Source organism: Taudactylus pleione, unplaced genomic scaffold (genome assembly GCF_031769625.1).
Source record: "Taudactylus pleione unplaced genomic scaffold, aTauple2 ptg000695l, whole genome shotgun sequence".
Taxonomy (NCBI): Eukaryota; Metazoa; Chordata; class Amphibia; order Anura; family Myobatrachidae; genus Taudactylus; species Taudactylus pleione.
In genome coordinates this window covers 3,756,965-3,771,474 of record NW_028285097.1, presented here as the reverse complement: position 1 = coordinate 3,771,474, position 14,510 = coordinate 3,756,965, and the positions used below count along the sequence as shown (strand labels likewise).

General features: G+C 50.5%; 1 pseudogene; it reads right to left on the bottom strand.

The window, feature by feature from the left end:
* Positions 1 to 947: 947 nt before the first annotated feature.
* Positions 948 to 8,820, bottom strand: LOC148477735 (uncharacterized; annotated as a pseudogene).
* Positions 8,821 to 14,510: the final 5,690 nt, after the last annotated feature.

The window sequence follows — 14,510 nt, the reverse complement described above, 5'->3', positions numbered from 1 at the left end:
TTGTCCAATGTACAAAGCTACTACGTATCTAGTTTATGTCTGCAGTTAAATAAATTGCAACCAGTAAACATTTATATATTATCGTGTTACCGTCTAATAAATGTTCTTAAAATATAACATGACTTAAAATTTCTAAAATAAAAGATACGGACAACAGTGTTGGCGTTTAAAATGTTTTGTCAATTTTATTGTTGACAAGTATTACACTTTTTGACTATATTAATGATAATGGTGGTGGCACAAAAAGAATACACAGGACATCAAACAATCAAACAGACACACATGAGCCAAGCTTTGGTGATCAACTTTCCTTTACCACAACCACCCATTCAGGATAATTGCCTGTCGCCTTACTCCACTTCAAGGACAGCACACTAACTAAGCCTAAAACTATTAACTAACTCAAACTGCCGTTCTTTTCCGCCAGGCGAGGCCTAAACCGACGCAGAAGTCAAGAGCCGTGCGCAGACCTTAATTATTACCCATAAAAATGCAGCACTAAAACCCGAGGCACACCATAAGCTCGTACAGCTGCCACCAACCTATCAAGAAAAGAATCCCAGCACATCTAAAACCCAACCACCTAATCAAATGCACCTGAGAGAACACACTAGAATCTGATGCTATTGAGGATTGAGCAGCCCCCCCCCAAAAAAATAATTTAGGAATGCCCTAATACCCAGATCGGCTTGCCATCGATTCCAAATGAAACACGTCAAAAGTGAGGTCAATCCATAATGAAAAACACAGCCAACCACTACACACAATACAACAAAGGGCAGGGGGAGGGGATTTTGGGGGACAAGACGAGGTAGCCAACCGTGCTTGAGGCAAAAAACATAAAACCCCCCTGGGTAAACTAACAATCGGCCCCCGGGAAAATATTTTTTAAAAAATTCCTCATAGACTCCTGCAGTATGTTGGCAAGTGGTTAAGCCTCTGGTGAGCTACGTTGGAGCAAACACAGATAAACCCAGACAAATGTAGTGATGAAAAGCAGCAGAAAGCCACTGACCAAGGGATTGAATCTCTCCGTCGGCTAAGCCCGTGGAAACCGCAGATATATCAGCCCCAATCCAAAATGAGTGAGTACCGAACTCACCCAGCGCCAGACCTAAAGATGCCAAGCAACGCTTCAAGACTGTATAAAACTGGTATTTTGTAACCTGAGACCCATCTGCATGCATCAACCATGCCCTGGACCTCGAACTTGCATGAAGGCTTGCGGAAAACGCCACTGAACACACCTCAGGGATGAGACAAGGTTGAAGGGAAAGCCAACGCCCTCTACCAGCCTTGTCAGTCTTGGAACACCGTATGTGGCATACAGTGGCGTAACTAGGGTATTTGGAGCCCAGGGCAAATTTGAAAAAGGAGCCCCCCCCCAACATCCCGATATGTGCGCGCGGCGGAAAAAAATGGGCGTGGTCACTTAAAAATGGGGCGTGTCAACATGACACACCCCTTTATTTTCACGCTGAACATTCCTATCCATATGCACCTTAACCCCAGTAGTACCCCTTATACAGTACCCCCTGTATGCAGTTGTGGTCCCTCTTATGCAGGCCCATAGAAGTGCCCCTTATACAGTATCCCCAGTAGTGGTCCCCCTTATACAGCCCCCAATTAGTTCCCCTTACTCAGTGCCCCCAGTAGTGGTCCCACCAAATGCAGTGCCCTATGTAGTGTTCCCCCTTATGCAGTGCCCCCAGTAGCAGTCCCCACAATGCAGTGCACCCAGTAGTGGTATCCCCTTATGCAGTGCCCTTTATATAGTGCCCCAAGTAGTAGTACACCCCCTATGCAGTGCCCTTTATATAGTGCCCCCAGCAGTAGTCCCCCCATGCAGGTTTCCCAGTAGTGGTCCCCCTTATGCAGGCACCCAGTAGTGATCCCCCTTATCTAGTGCCCCCTGTAGTGGTCCCCGCAGTGCCCATAGCAGTAAGCCCATTATATAGTGCCCCCAGCAGTAGTCCCCCCCTCCCATGCAGTGCCCCCAGTAGTGGTCCCCCTGATGCAGGCTCCCTGTAGTGACCCCCCCTATCCAGTGGTCTCTGTAGTGGTCCTTCCTGTTATTGCCCCCTGTTGTGGTCCCCCCAGTGCAGTGCCCCTAGTAGTAGGCCCCTTTTATAATGCCCCCAGTAGTAGTTTCCCCCCCCAAGTAGTGGTCTCCAGTTGAGGTTCCCCCTCCCGATTAAGTGCCCCCTGTAATAGCCCCCCCATAGAGGTCCTCCTAATAATGGTGCCCCCTGTAATAGCCCCCCCAGTAGAGGTCCTCCCAATAATGGTGCCCCAGTAATAGCCCCCCCACCCGTTGTGCCCCCACCCCAGTAGAGGTCCCCCCAGCGGAAGCCACCCCCGTTGTGCCCCCAGTAGTGCTGACAGGTTTTTAAAAATATATATATAAAAACATACTTACCTGAATCCACGCTTCTGCTGCTGCTCCTCCAGTCCGCGACGCCGCTCCCGCCGCCGCCACCCGCCAGTCCTCCCGGGCTGGCGCGCTCAGCATAATGGGACAGACATCATGACGTCTGTCCCATTACCCACTGCAGGAGCCGGACGGAAGTCCGGCTCTTGCAGTGGGTGCTGCAGCAGTCAATGAGAGTCTATCTGACTCTCATCGGCTGCTGTTTAACACACACATCGCCGCCAGCGCTGGCGGCAATGCGTGTGTTTTGCACAGCCTGACCCTGCCTCCTGGTGCTATTGGGCAAGCGCTCAGGGGGAGGGAACAGGCTCAGGTGTGCAGCACAGGACCGGCGCTGGAAGCCTAGCGCCGGTCGTGTGTAAATGTGTAGCGCTGACCGCACTCTGGGCCTGATTCAGAGCCGCTCATAAGCGGCCGCTCGTTCGCTCAGAGCGAAGTTTGCTATGTTTGCAGTTGGGCAAACATCGCATGCGTACGGATCGTTATATGCATGCGCGAACCAGTCAGTGCAGTCAAAATTCATGTGCTCGCAAAATAGCGAATGCCTGATAATTTGAGTGACAGAAAGAGGCGTATGTGGGTGGTAACAGGGGAAGGTGCTTGAAAACGGGGAGTGGAGATCCGAACGCAGGCGTGCTTAAAGGTTAAAACGGGCATTTTATTGGTGTGCATAATTAAAACAGCAGCGTCATTGACCACTTCACTGGGTTATTTTATAGTCAGAACTGCTCGCAAAATTGTGGTAGGAAAAACCAACCCCAAGAATAGCGAGCAGTTCATACCCTGGTCGATGTACTCGATTAACCTAATAAATAGCGGACATGACGTAGGATGCGAGCGGCCAGGGGGCGTATCTTTTCAAAAAACAACCGCAAGTTTGGTTCACTCGTTCAGACCTAGAGGCGTGAACAGACCGCAAAGAGCGAACGGTTGATTTGAATAGCCACCCCTATTTTCTGGACGAGTGAGCGCTAATTGCGTCCGGCTCTGAATCAGGCCCTCATTGCGGTCGGCGCTACACTGGTGGCTAACTTGGGCGGGCTGGACCGTGGCCGGCGGTGCCTCCCCGCGCCGCTGGTCCCACGGCGCCCAGGGCACGCACCATGCCCGACCCCCCCTAGTTACGCCACTGGTGGCATAGCACGGTGTCTGGTTGCACAATCACGTCAGCAGCGGTAAGAGGGGGATAAGCCCTCTTGGAGGGAGCAACCAACTCGCAGATCCGAAATGCACCATGAAACGCCATGGCGAAGCCTAACTGAAAAACCAAACTTTCAAATGCAGAAAAACAAACGGAGGGGTCCGCAGCCAACAATTGGGGCAACAGGGAGCTATCAGTGTGGCGACTATAGTCCACTGCAGCAGGGGCTGATCTGCACCAACCCCTCAAAGCCATTGACACTAAGAAGGACCTTGAGGGGTCATGCCTGTCATACAAAGCGGAGAAATACGACACCCTGGTTATAATACGCTGCACTTCTGCAAGTGAGCGACCTTTTACAATTCCCAGACAAAAGCCAACATGATTTGCCGTGAGCTCTTACCTGCCTGAACCACCAAGACCCGAAAACTCCCCCATTTCTACCAACCTGCCTGATAACAACGCAATGTCCTGGGGGCAATGGCACGCCATGCTAATTCCTCCATGCCGGTTTGATGATTTGCCAAACATAAGGAGGACACGGATTACCAGCTAGCTCAGCCTGAGGAACCAACTCCCTAAACCGAGGCCAGTTGAACTGCGTCAGCGCATCCGCAACCCCATTTTGTACCCCAGGAAGATGCCTGGCCACAAAATGGATGTTAAGCATGAGGCAACATAAAATGAGTCTTGTTAGCAAATGAACAACTGGCAGAAAAGAAACACAGACGATTGATCGCATGCACAACGCCCAGGTTGTCGCACCAAAAAACAATGCTAGTGTTACGCAAACTATCTCCCCATAGCTCTAAAGTGACTATGATGGGAAACAGTTCCAGCAATAGAATGTTTTTTGTCAAACCGTCAGCAGTCCAACCCATAGGCCAAGGTGTGGTGATCCATGAGCCATTGAGAAATGCGCCAAAGCCAGAAGCTCCAGTGGCATCCATAAAGAGCTGGAGCTGCGGGCTACTGCAGGACAGGGAGGGCCAAATACAAACGCCGTTGAAATGGGAAAGGAATATGTTCCAAACCCGAAGGCCACGCTTGACTTCAGCCGACAGACGCACAAAATAATGGGGGCGGAGAATGCCGACGATGGACCTCTCCAATTTCCTGCAGAAAATCCTCCCCATTGGGACGACCCTGCAGGCAAAATGGAACAGGCCCAACATGGACTGCACCTGGCACTGGGTGAGTTTTCCCACGCCCAACGCTACCACTATCGCCCCGCACAACTTATCCATCTTGACTTGGGGTAAGCGGCAGCAACGCGCCAAGGTATCGATCATGATACCCAGGAAGGAGAGCCGCGTTGCAGGCCCTTACATTTTTCTGATCGTAACAGGGACCCCGAAAAAGGCAAACGACTGCATTGAACGGAGGAGGTTCTTGCAGTGCAAGGAATCAGCTGGGCCAATGCACAGGAAATGGTTGAGGTAGTGAGCCACCTTGACCTCTCCTGTGCCGGCAACAACACACCAATGCAGGAATGTGCTGAAACGCTCAAAAATGTGCATGATGTGGAACAGCCCATAGGCAAGAATTTGTCTATGTAAAAACAGTCCTGCAAGCAAAAACCCATGATTCTAAAAGGTGCAGGGGTAAAAGGCAGAAGGCAGACTCCACATCAGTCTTAGCCAACAAGAATCCAGTTCCAGACTCTCGTACCAAGTCCAATGCTTGATATTGCACAAGACAATTCTGGGGGAATAGCATCATTGACCGAAGAACCGCACTGGTAATTCAAATGCTGAATCAGCCTGAATTTTCCAGGCTCTTTCTTGGGGACGATGCCCACTGGAGAAAGGACCAGGTCCATTAACGGAGGTGTGGAAAAATGGTCAGCCATCCTACCGAGCTCCACCTTCTTCTGGACCTTGTCACGAACTACACGTGGAAGCTCTAATGCAGATTTCACATTTTTCGTGGAACCTATGGGAAAAGACCCAAAAATCGGAAGAAGAAAATCATTGTGAAAACCCCAAAACAAAAATTCAGCTACATCCCATGTGCGGTTATAACTTCAACAAACGTAACATTTGACCTAGACGCACTAGGGGAAGTTGCCTTACTAAGACCCTCCCCCTGCTGCAGGGTGGCTGGTAGAGGGTCAGGCCTTGGCACGGAAGCAATCCTTTGAGGGTTGAGGGCCCCCACATTGCAGGCAGGTGTGCCAGAACCTGCAATGGTTACCAGTCGGACAACTGGAACCGATGAAGGCATAACACCTCCCTGGGTAGGGCGAGGCAGGGGCCCCCCCGAAAAGGAGGTTGTAAACGCCGAGGAGCAGGGACCGCGGGAATGTGGACTGGCTGTGTTACGTCCAGCCAAACCTCTACATCCTTGCAGCCAAAATCAATAACTGAGGTTCCCTACTGTTTGCGTCGGAACTCCTCATTATAGATTTGCCAGGAAGAGTTATTCACGGAGCATAACATTGAATGCATCAAATTAAGGTATCTAATGATATTCAGATGCTCCTGAGGGCAGGATTTTAGGGAATCGGTATGTTATATTTGAATCGGTTCAAATCCCGGCAGCGCCAGCCCGACGTGGAAGGAAATCCCGATCGTCCTAAAGGTAAGTATTACCTAACCTAATCTACCCCCTAACCCTCCTTTAGGGTGCCTAACCCTAACCTCCCCCCCGCTGTGCCTAACCCTAACCTCCCCCCCTTTCCCCGCCGTCTAAACCCGGGGGGGTGCCTAACCCTAAGTTCCCTCTGGGGGTGCCTAACTCTACCTGCCCTAGCCTAAACCTATTCTCCAGGGGGGCTGGCTAACCCTAAGTCCCCCCCCCGGAATCCTAAACCTAACCCCCCCCCCCCGCGGCTGTCCGCGATCGGCGCCCGCATCCCTTCAATCGGGATGCCGGGCGCCGGTCTCCCGGTGCTGGGATTCTGTAGTGGAGATGCAGGCGGTCGGATTTTAGGTAGCACGCTGCAAATATAAAGAAACCCGCCTGCCAGTTGTGATAGGAGCAATAGGCCTCTTCACCCATCCTCCCTCGACGCTTAGCCACCCTAAACTCCTTTTTAGCTTTTGAGGTGAGGGTGAAAATGTTAACATACTTCCCTTTATCAATCTTGTCACGGACCCCACGACGTAGCCCTCACAGCACGGCCGTATTATCGCAGTGCACCAATCTACCCTTAGACGCCCCCAGTAAAGGCACTCTATCCTCGCTAGAGGAGCGGGACCAGCGCTAATGACATGACCATTTCCTGCCCCTATCTCCAGAGCTATCGGAATCAGAGTTAGAGGAAGAACATACGTGCCTGCTGTGCTTACGTGCAGGCTGAGCGGACTCACCCAGAAAACCAGAACGGGCACCATCATCCAACACGCGACCCTCTGCAGCTGTCTCGTCCGCCATAACTGATGGAGTGCCGGTGGGATCATCATCAATACCAGAAGACATGGGAGCAGCAGAAGACACCGCAAGCATAGGGGTAACAGGCGGAGGAGGCACAGGGGTCTGAAGACCCAGAGCGGAAAGAACTTGTCCAGTCAAAGGGGGCAGTTGCGCTAGCACAGGGGGAAGCAGCGGAGATGCAGCACCTGCGAACGACAGGTCTCCTAAGGATACTGCCACGGATGGTTGTGAAGCTAGCAAAGGGGTCAATGCGCCGGCCAGAGATGACAGCGTACATAGGGCAGCAATCGCATCAGCAGGATCAAGGTGCGAGCTTGCCACAAGCGAAGGAGCAGGGGCATTCCACGCAGGTGTAATGACAGGAGGTGCACTGCACAGGTAGTACCCTGGAGCAGCAGAATAAAGAGCGCCGAGCTCTACACAGGGGAGACAGAATATCTGTCTGAGCAATAACCGGGGAAGTGACACCACGTCCCCGCGCACCCACGGGGGCTGGTCCAGACACGCCCAACGTGGGAGAGGAGGGCCCTTCACCGTGGGATCCATAAGCAACCACCTCGTTATGAAGAAGAGGTCGGCCTGCATTAACTGTCCGGGCAACCCCACCTGCCCTGGCCTGCAAAGAGGAGTAGCGCCCCACAGCCCCAATCAACAAGAGGCACCAGAGGCTGAGGAGGAGTCCCTCCTGTGCCTAGCATCCCCCACCTGCAATGCTGCAGATCCCTGGGGCACTTGAAAAGCTGCGGGGGGCTGGAAATCACGCCAAGGGCGGGTCACACCAGCACCCCCGAGCATGAAATGGTTGCCACGTCTCAAGGCTAAGCCACGTCCCCGCGAGGGGCCGGAGCAAGGGAGCGTGACCAGACCCTTCTGCAGTTGCCTCCGGGACACTGAGGACCCACAGAGTTAGCGGTTGTTGCCACCTCTGCTCCGCTGTCCCGCACATGCGCTGCCACCACCTGAGGCCTACCGCGCACAAGAGGGCAGCGGCCACGGCTATTGGGGGGCTTAACACGAGGCGGCAGCTACAGCTGACCGCCCCACGTTGGTGACAGGATATGTAAGTGATATTGATGCTGGAATGTTAGGAGCACAAATGTAGGGGGGTTAAAGGACATATTACTAATTGTCCAGATAAGTCAGGGAAACCTCTTAGCCTTGGAGGGGTGAGTGAGACCTTATTAGGGAATGTAAACAGCTCTATCTACAGCGTATGAACCCAGAGATACTGTTTCTCTCTATGGAGAGAGATAAACTGTCCCAAAAGTCTTTGGCAGAAGTCTCAGCACTATGGGAGTCCTGAGATCTCAAAGAATAGCATGGGTGACCCAAAAGATAAATCCCACCCAAATACTATTCAGAAGGGGGTTAGAGGTGTTGATTATTTATTCGGAGATGGTGGTACTGTACTATTCTAATTAGAAGAGCCAAACACTTGATAATGATGAGGTTCATGCTTCCCTCCTTTCCGGTTTTGGCTTTTGTTAGTCAAATGGCGTCTGGAGGGAAGCTGCTCAGCTGCGCCAGAGAGCGGTAAGGGTTAATTCATCACTCTGCCAATTTCAGGGCCTATGGTACAGCTAGCCAGGTTACACGTGCGCAGTGGAATGGGAAATTGACAATTGACCAAAAAAAACATTCAGTTACTGCGATCAGGACGCTCGCAAGCGGGTCGATGTTGCCCCACTGCGCATGCGCGAGACCCGGCTAGCGACGGGCTCTCCATTGCTCCAGGTCTCACACCAAAGAGGGCGTGCTGTCGATGTTGATTGACAGCACGCCCCCTTTGGTGGGCATGCCGGGGGCGTGGCTGCCAGACGGAGGCGTTCCCATGGGAACGCCTACCGTCTGAAGCCGGCCCCACTGACATCACTAGTGACTAGTGGTCAGTGGGAGTGATTTTGGCTCTGATAGAGCCAAAATCACTCCAGGGCTTGCGGCAGCGAGACCCTACCGCAGGAGGCTCGCTATAGCGAGCGTCCAACATCATGGACACTCGCTATAGCTGTGGGTGGTAACCCACAGCTATGCGAGCGTCCATAAGGCCGCTCCATTTTCATGTAGGAGGGCCCTGATTCAGAGCGAGCGCTCTGGTCAGAGCGTCCGGCTCTGAATCAGGCCCTCTGTACTAAACCTTGAAGAGAGATAAAGTGGATGGCGATAAAGTACCAACCAATCAGTTCTTAACTGTCATGTTACAGGCTGTGTTTAAAAAAAGACAGTTAGGAGCTGATTGGTTTTTACTTTATCTCTCTTCAGGGCTTAGGGCCTGATTCAGAGCCGGACGCTATTTGCGGACGGTCGTTCCAAAAAAGGGGCCGGCTATTTAAATTGAGCGCTCGCTCTTTGCGGTCTGTTGACGCCTCTATGTCTGAGCGAGCGAACGAAAAATGCGTTCGCTATTTTGTAAAGACGCCCCTTTGCCATTCGCATCACATGTCATCTCCGGTATTTATTAGATTAATCGGGAACATCGAAAGGCATCTGAACTGCTCGCAGTGCTTGTGGTAGGATTTACTTCCCGCTATCATTGCGAGCAGTTCAGGCTAAAAGACAACCAAGTGACGTGGTCGATGATGCTCCTTTACTAATTATGCACTCCCATTAAACGCCCTTTTGACCGTTAGGCACGCCTGCATTCGGATCTCCACGCCCCCGTTTTCAAGCACCTTCCCCTGTTACCACCCACAAACGGTACATTCTGTCAATCAAATTAGCAGCCCCTCGCTGTTTTGCGAGCGCACGATTTCCGACCGCAATGACTGGTTTGCGCATGCGCATTACAACCCATACGCACGCGCAGTTCTGCGAACATCGCTCAGAGCGAACGAGCGGCCGCTTACGAGCGGCTCTGAATCAGGCCCTTAGTACATAGACCCCTACTTCTGTAAAAGTACCCAGTAAAGGTATGATATCCATACTGTACTTGCCTGACCTTCTGGGATTCCCGGAACCCTCCAGAAAATTGGGTGCCACTCCCGGGCCCCCCGCAAGAGTAGGCAAGTCTCCCGGAATGGCCGCCGCCCCTGCGCCCGCCCGCACACAAATGTGGGCGGTATGGTGGGTTGATGACGCGATTTGGCGCTGAATTGCATCATCGTAGCCCCACCCCCTGCTTTACAATGCGGTAATAAAGGCGTTATAAAGCGGGGGGCGGGGCTACATAGACGGTATCGCGCCGGCACGCCTCAGCACCGCTCCCACTTAAGCCACCCCTGCACCACCTGCCGCACCAACTTGGCAGCCTTGTTCTGTTGGTAAGTATGATGATATCCCCGACCACAAATTTCCAGTGTTACCATTCGCCATGTTCGCACACCATAGGGCTGATTCGTATGTCCGTCCCATTCTGAGTTACACGGAACATGGCCGGATTTGTCTTTTAGCGAAATTGGGCATTTTGGGGCTGCAACAATACGAGGGTGTGTAACCAATAACCATCCTGTCTTGTGGCAATGTCATGGGAGTGTCCTGGGCGTGTACTGTAGCTAAACCGCCGAGTCGTGCGCACGTACAAGGGACGTCTGTTTCTGACAAGTCGCATTTATGTGAACACGTCTGAGTCTTGCCCACATCGGAACACTGCTTTCACACCCCCCATTCCTCCGCACATTAGTGTAGTTGCGATCAGAAATTGTATGACCCGCACCTTTTCGGGGCATGCGCAGTGCTAATTCACACAGAAGATACTTTTACGTACAGCTGCCCTGTGATTTCCGCTAGTCAGTGACACCGGCAATACTTCCCTCTCTACTCTCACACGCTCCTCTCTCAGTCCTCCCGCTGTCTCCTTGCCCTGAACACACTCTCTGTCACACGTCTCGGATGGATTATGGATGCAGCCCGTATTAGGGAGTTGGATAGACCTATGCCTGAGACGCGGAGTATAATGTGCCAGCGGTATTCACCAGGGAGACTCACAAGAAGGTATGGCCTTGGCTGTATCCGACACACAGGTCGCGGCCCTCAGGATAGGTTCCCTTATACAGGTGCTGGTAAACTCTGGATGAAGCTGAGAAGACGTATAGCTTAGTCGACAGGCCGGGTCACACCCAAACGGACTTAGACGGTACCAGGGAGCAGGCGTAAACAGGTCACAGGGGATAGTCGAAGTCAAAACCAGATATCAGATGCAGTACCAGGGATCAGGGGAAATAAGGGTCACAAACGAAGCCAAGGTCAGGAACAGGTAACGGGATATCACAGGAACGCTAGAGTCTGGTAAACGAGTCCATACTCTGGCACTGGAGTGCTCCCAGAGACTTCCTTAAATAAGCAGGGCTACCCCAGTCACTTCCTGTGACGTTGCTAAGTGCGTGTATATGGCCCTTTACATTTTAAGCTCCCTATGGTCGCGCGCGCCGCCTGCATCCATCAGGGGAAGGAGAGGCAGAGACCAGTGGGGAACGCCGGTGATGCACCACCCGCTGCCCCTCTGCAGACAAGCGCCGCCGTCCCCAGTAAGTGAGGGCCGGTGTCCGGCCTGCTGTGACTCTCAGACTGTTCCTCTAACTCCTGGAACTTCTCTCACTTCTCACCACAAAGGGATCCACTCCTGCGGAGAAGATGCTTTTGAAAAAGATACTGTTTTATCGAAATGCGTTGGGGAGGTGAGCAGGATCTATGCCCACTGGACCCCGATACGCGGTGGAGAGGAATTCCCTACTTGATACTTCATCTAATGAAGGTTGCGGATTGAGGCAAGATCTGTGCAGGGATTATTGTATGCATATTATCTACAGTATATTTATTTTCTGGTACAAATTTATCTAAGGGACAATGAGCCTGATTTATAATAGAACCCTATGCTGTTTTTCACGCCGTTGAGCGATTATCGGTGGTCTGCGAATGCATCGCAAGCCGCTTTGTGCGGTGAATTAATTTGCGATCGCGCTGACTGTAAGGATTCACTTGCCATTAATTGACAGGAAGAGACTTTCTGTGGCTGATTATGGGGAGTTCTGGCCAAAACGCAGGCGTGTCGGGACCTTTCCTTGGGCGTGTACTAGCTAGCATCTGCGATCTCGCACGCAGAGAACAAAACGCCAGCGTCTCAGTTACAGCGTCCATTCTGAGTGACAATAGAATCAATGTTTTGAGCATCTGCGTCCAATGCCGCATTTGTATGCGCCGTTGTAGGCTGCTGTGAGGGCTCAATACAAATTCCGCCAGCTGATGCATTAGCATAATTGCTAAGCGCCAAACTTTGCAAATGCGTTAGCGCCCAACGCTAAACAAGACCCAATGGCGATAGAGATTAACGTAATATGATATTGTATTTTCTATTACATATTATAAAATCAGCCTTATTGATTTTTTTATCAAAAGAATGCTGCTCTGTCGTATTTGTTTTATTTTTTCTACGATGGAAGAAACAAACTTTCATTAACGATTGGTGGAACTACCGGTATTTAATTGATACGATTGAGGTTCGAGAATACTGTCTTTTGTTTATTATGGTTTTATATGTACATTTGGGGCACAGGAGTACGTTGAAGAGGATACAATATATTTACGTGTTTAGAAGTGTACAGTACGTGTCGGCGGTTTTATTAGCATAGCAGCATAGTTTTTAGAAGTGCGCTGTTTTTCCTCTTTCACACATTATTTAACAAGTTCTAAAGAGGAGAAGTGGATGTTACCCATAGCAACCTAACCGCTTCTAGCTATCATTTTATAAAACGTACCAGGTAAATGATAGCTACAATCTGGTTGCTGTTGGCGACAGCTATCACTTATCCTCTTTAGAAGGTGTGATGAATTCCATCTCAGGGCCTGATTCAGAGCCGGACGCTATTTGCGGTCGTTCGTTCTGAAAAAAGGGTGGCTATTTAAATGAACTGTTCGCTCCTTGCGGTCTGTTGACGCCTCTATGTCTGAACGAGCGAACAAAACTTGTGGTCGTTTTTTTGGAAACTACGCCCACTGGCCGCTCGCATCCTACATCATGTCCGCTATTTATTAGATTAATCGAGTACATCGACCAGCGTATGAACTGCTCGCTATTTTTGTGGTTGGTTTTTCCTACCGCAATCTTGCGAGCAGTTCTGACTATAAAATAACCCAGTGACGTGGTCAATGACGCTGCTGTATTAATTATGCACACCCATAAAACGCCCGTTTTGTCCTTTCAGCACGCCTGCGTTCTGATTTCCACTCCCCGTTTTCAAGCACCTTCCCCTGTTACCACCCACATACGCCTCCTCCTGTCACTCAAAATAGCAGGCATTCGCTATTTAGCGAACAAACGATTTTCGGCCGCACTGACTGGTTCGCGCATGCGTATTATGATCCGTACGCATCCGCAGTTGGGCAAACATCGCTCGGAACGAACGAGCGGCCGCTTACGAGCGGCTCTGAATCAGGCCCTCAGTTCGGGTGTAGAAGATAAAAAAAACAAATAACTGTTCTTTTCCGTCTTTCCACAGATTTTGCTACTCAGGGGAATAGAAAAACCGCCCCGAGGTTCCCTAATTTGGAGACTTTAGTAACTTGTATTTCATGAATCATCTCTTCCTCGTTACTTGTGCTCTGACAGGAGCGGAGCTTTCACAGGCCGCAACTGTGTCTAATAATAGTGAGAAGTCACATATTGCGTTACACATTGTCACCCTGCCTTACACACGATGTGACACTTCACTAGGCGCTGGCTTCCCCAGACCGCAGGGCAAAGAGCAGAGATGAAAGTTTCTGAGTAAAACAAAAATCGCTCAGTGTGATATGTACATAGGTCCCGGACAGACCCTCAGCTGGTATTATGGGCCTGCAGGTCTCCTGCGAAAACATGCTAATGACTGCAATCGCCAAGCCATCGCACAACCAGCATAGAGATGCCCAATACTGCCCACTACCGCTATCTCACATCCGTAATACCTGGCAGTCCTGCTTATACAGTACATACACAAAAAGAGGAAAGTAGGGCTAGTTGTTGGGGCACACTTAGAAAAATATAATTAAAATGTAACTTTTATTAGGTATAAATTGATAAAATATAAGGTACCAGAATCCCCCAAGAAAAAGTAAAAACATGATAGATATAAGTAAATTTAATATGAATGGATCTGATTAGAATATAAGATCCTGAGGTGATCCGCTGGCGAAATATTTAACCATTAATCATCATTCCAATGGGTATGATATTTTTGGTCAAGAGAGATAGAGATGTTTAGCCATAGATTGGATAAACAAATAAGGGTATGGTTCTTGGTGCTCTGACAAACATCATTGGGGTCCCCAAATGTTCCTCTTTAATCTACAGCACCTGGTATTCCCTGGGGGTCTCCCTTCCAAGTACTAACCAGGCCTATAACCATTTGGCTTCCAAGATCAGACGAGATTGGGCATTTTACTGATGTATGGCTGTAGTAATAGTCATATGAGGAAAGGTAGATTGCCCCCACCTAGGTCAGAGCAGAAACACAACCAAGTAATAAATGTAGGACTAATACAATGAGAAGTCCATTTTTATTATAAAAATCGTGTACCAAAAAAGTTTACGCATGAGCATAATTTCATTGTTACACATAAAGGCCCTCATTCAGAGCCGCTCTTAAGCGGCCG